A 5,074-nucleotide genomic window follows, 5' to 3' on the forward strand; every position below is an offset into this window, starting at 1 on the left:
CCTCAGTTTCTCCATGTGCAAGTAGAGGATAATAGGAGTAGCCATCACACAGGGATGAGGTAAAGATTAGAAAAGTTAACACCCGGGAAGTGTGTTAAGAACTGCGCCTCCATTACTGGAAGGGTTACATCAGTGAACTGTTACTGCTGTATGTGAAATAGGAATAATTTTACAATATAGACCTCTGGCCTCAATACAGACCTATGAGACAGCCTCACAGCAGGACCAGTGGGGAACTTGGAGGGCTGCTGTGTCCTCTGACCAAGGGGTTGTTTCCATGGCTGGAGAAAGGTGAAGACGGGCAGCCTGTGTGGGAGCTGTGAGCAGGGGTTTCCAAGGCTGCACCAAGAAAGGTCCTCCAGTCCTGCCTGTCCTGGGGAGAAGGGAAAATAAAATCTCCAAGACAAAGTGCAGAGAGTGAGGGGAGGTATGGAGACTAGTAATGGGCTGAATTGTATCCCCCAAAATTCATATGTTGAAGCCCTAAACCAATGTGACTATATTTGGAGATAGGATCTTTAAAAGAGGGAATTAAGGCTAAATGAGGTCATTGGGGTAGGCCCTAAACCAATATGAGTGGTGTCAATATAAAAAGAGGAGATTAGGACATAGATGCATACAGACAAAAGACCATGTGAAGACACAGAAAGGAGACAACCATCTGCAAGCCAGGGAGAGAGGCCAAGAAGACACTAACCCTGCTGACACCTTGATCTTGGGCTTCCAGCCTCCAATGCGTGAGGATATAAATGTCTGTTGTTTGAGCCACCCAGTCTGTGGTACTTTGCCTGGCAGCCCTAGCAAACAAATACAGAACCTAGCAAACAAATAAAGCAGAAAATGTGGAACCTGTTGAAGAGGAAGAGGCCTTGGAGGAACAGGTGGTGAGACTCAGATCATGGAAGAGGGAGAAGAGGGGACAGGGGCCCAGTCCGGAGCCACACACAGGACAGAGGGTGGCTGAACATCCCAAGGCAGCCCTGCACCCTGCCCACCTCATGTTAGCACCATTCAGACCTCACCTCCTCAGGGTGATGAGGAGAGAGAGCTGGGCTTGACACAGGGCAGACCAGTCAGGCTGTGTCTGAGCTCACTGTGTGGCCCTGGACAGGTGGCCTCGCCTCCTGGAGCCTCAGGAGTTGCAAGTATTTAAATAATAATCTTTCAGAAAAAGTGTTTTCACCTGAAACATTATAAAAATGTAAGTAATTGGGCCAGCCCGTGGCTCACTTGGGAGAGTGTGGTGCTGACAACACCAAGGCCATGGGTTTGGATCCCTATATAGGGATGGCTGGTTAGCTCACTTGGGAGAGCATGGTGCTGACAACACCAAGTCAAGGGTTAAGATCCCCTTACCAGTCATCTTAAAAAAAAATGTAAGTAATTGTCTTTGTGTTGGAAGCATCATCTGACTGATGTCTCTGGTAGCCAGCTGCAGTGATGATCCACAGAGAAAATTCTCAGGTCCCTAATCTCATGCTCTTAGAACACACCCTGTCCTTGGCCTTCAATGGCAGCCCTGGCTGATGTGTCTGGAGGTCCAGGGCAGGGGGAGGCTCAGGGACAGGCAAAGGGGATACTACCCCCAGGGCAGTGCTCACCTGTGAGTCCTAGCAGCAGAGTCAGCAGCAGCAAAGGACAAGGACGGAGAGGCTGGGAAGCGGGGACAGGCATCACTGACAGTGTGTGTGCTGGGCAGATCCAAGCTCTACTCTGTGGAGGAGGAGAAGCTCTGCCTCCCTTCACACAGAGGAAGTGGCTGTGCTGGTGTGAGATGGTACTCTATTTCTGCATTGTGAAAAAGAAACCAGGCAGAGAGGCTACAAGGGAGGAGGTGCTCATTACATTTTCAGGGAGAATTGGAAAGTCCCAGCAGAAATAATGCCTCCTTCACTGGGGCATGGGCTGGCTCCACTTAGCCCCTCATCCCATCTTGAGGTCTTCTTGGTGATTCTCCATTTGGGATCCCAGGCCAGGATGGATCTGTGGTTGGAGGCTGTGCCCCAAACTCCCAAGCCCACAACCCTAGGATGGGGCTGGCTCATGGCCTTGTTCTGCACCAGCCTCAACCAGGAGCTACTCAGCTGAAGGCAGGATGAGGGGTTCACAGGACCAGCTCAGCGGTGGAGAGGAGCCAGGTCTTCTCCTGAAATGACTCCCTACTCCACCCCTTTGTTGATATTATTGGCCAGATTTAGCCTCAGCACCATCTAACATGGACCTCAGAACATGCATGCACCTGCACCCAGTGAAAGAAATGGTTTCCTGACTTCCTCCAGGAGAGGAAGTGGGTTTAGGATAAAAAGTACTTGCTTTGTGGGGTGAGGTGGGAATTATGGGTTATGCAGAGTGGATACGGTTATAGTGATGGGCAGGTTTCTAGGGAGGTCACATCAATTTCAATCCTCTATTCTGCATGGAGAGCACCTGTTCCATTCTCCATTGTATACATATGGGAACTGTGGAGAGAGGAAGGATAAATGCCCCAACCACGAGGGGTGTTTAGGAGTTGGGATAGTCCCTGGGCCCTCCTAGACTCAGTTTTGTTATCTCTAAACAGGAAATGATGTGTTTCCCTGCAGTGATTTAGTAGAGATTAGAGCACTTAATGACTGTAACATGCCTGAAGCCCAGTAGGTCATTATTGATACTCCTGGTGCCAGGTGAAGAGACGGAACTCAAATATTGCTTTTGAGTGCACCCCTACTTCATGGTGCCAGTTGCTCACTGCTGGCTTTCTCACAGATCCCTGGACCTCCTTGGACCCAGCTTATGTGGTATTCCTGGACTACTTCTGCCACTCTGAGATCAATCACTCCTTCTGGGGTTCCCTACATCCTGCTTGCTGATAATCCACAGATTATCTCTTCTTACAAATTCCAGCTGACTATCTGACTTTCATCAAAATTTGATTTCTCTGAGTCTCAGTTTAATTATATGTAAATAGAGATTATAACATGCACCTTGTAGAGATATAGGAGGAATAACAAAATACTCTATGCAAAATACTTGACCCATAATTAATTCTAATCAACACATTGTGCTTACAATTATTCTTTGTGTACAAGAGGTGATCCACTGCTGTGTCCCTATCACAATTGTACCTTAGAAATACCACCATGTCAGGTGAAATGGTTTCTCCTCCAGGGTCTATGACTAACAAAGGAATGACTGAAAAACTCTCTGGCACATGCTGAGTTTTAGGTCCCTCATCTGTCATGAGTAATTTCCAAATGAAATTATGAAAGTTACCATCTTTCCACCCAACTTCCTGTTTCAATGCAGCAGAGGAGCGCATGGTGAAATCCTCTCTTACTAAACCAGATCCACAAAAATGAAAATGAGAAATGAGAAAATTGTATTAATAAATATCTAATAATACTTAAAAACAAGAAACGAGTCTCTACATGACATGAAACAATAGTAGCAGCTAACATTTATTGAAGATGTGCTATGCCCCAGTTACCATTTCAAGCAGTGATTGTGGGTTACCCCATTAAATCATCACCCCTACCCTATGAAGTAAGCTCTAAAATTAACTTCATTTTACAGGTGAGGAAACGTGGAGCACAAAAAGACTAATGAATTTGCTCAAGGTCACACAGCTTTTAAAATTAAAACACAGGCTGACACACTCCGAAGCCTTCACTTTTAACTCACACTATGACACCTCAAATAGGAAGGGAGAAACATCCCTTAAGAAAAAATAAAGGAAAGAAACCATGGTCTCAACTAGGAGAAACCACCACAGCAAGGTTGTGGCAGGTGCTGTGTTCCAAAAGGCCCTGGAAACCCAGAATTGCTGGGTTGCATTATTAATGAAAAGATGGCAATTCAAGAACAACAATAGCTAAGCAAAAACAATAAAAAGAACTTTATACCTGAGGAATAATGAAAATAGTACAATATGAACACAGGTCTTTAACATAAGTACATTTGGGCACCAGCATGACCCACCACCTCACTGGCCCCCCAGCAAGCGACCCTACCCTGACAGCCAGTGACCATGACTGGCAGTACCAGTGCAACCCTAAGCCTTGACAGCAGCAGTACTCCCTACCACTGCTGCAGACACCAGTTCTGAATGAGTCATCTGTGACAACCACCTCCACAGCAACTGCTGCCTCTGGGTGGCTTGCTGCCACACCAGCAGCCACCACAGCCTCATAAGTGTCCCTTTGACCATTCATTGGCATAGACAGAGTCACCAGTGGAGCACAGAGAAACAAGTGAGTGAGCGCAGACCCATGACCCACTGGTCCAACCCATAGGGAGAATTACTCTGCCTTACACAGTAGCACAACTGGGGGTGGGAGGTATGGGCACAGCCCACAGGATTGCCTTCATCTGGGGAGAGGCACATGTGGAACCCCCAAGAGTATGGAAACCCAGGACATTCAAATGTAGCAAGGAAGAAAATTAACTATCACCACCAAACCACCCCCAACAGAAGGAAGCAAAGTACTAGGAAGAACCTCTGCCCGTAGGAAAGAAGAGAGAGAAAACCCACCCAGGGTCACCCATTTAAATCAATGAGCATGAGTATATCCTAGTGCACTTGTCAGGGTCTGGGGAGCTAGCCAGGGTGCCAACAGACCTGCACAAGGTCACCCACCATAGCCAAAGAGTGACAGGGCTCTGAGACACTTACCCAAAGAATTCAAGAACTTGCCCACATCCTGGTGAACCAATATAGTGTCACCAAACTCAGTAAGGGATTACTAAGTGCCCTAGGAACTAGGCCATGGAGGCACTGCACATAATTCCAACACTGAATTCAGCCAAAGTACCTACATGGAAACTACACTACTGCATCCACCTGGAACCAATATAAAACACCCCATTCAACAGTCAATATAGAACACATCTACAAGAAGGATTCTGTCTCCTCAAAGCCCACTTCACAGTACTAGAATAAGCAACTGCTGTACCAGATGACTAGACACCAATGTAGAGATATTAGAAATATGAGAAAAACAGAATATATGACACCACCAAAAGGATGTAATTCTCAAGTAGAAGACCCTACAGAGGAGAAAGTCCTTGAAATGACTGAAAAGGAATTTTGAGCAAC

The sequence above is a fragment of the Galeopterus variegatus genome, unplaced genomic scaffold (assembly GCF_000696425.1).
Source record: "Galeopterus variegatus unplaced genomic scaffold, G_variegatus-3.0.2 Scaffold4528, whole genome shotgun sequence".
NCBI lineage: Eukaryota > Metazoa > Chordata > Mammalia > Dermoptera > Cynocephalidae > Galeopterus > Galeopterus variegatus.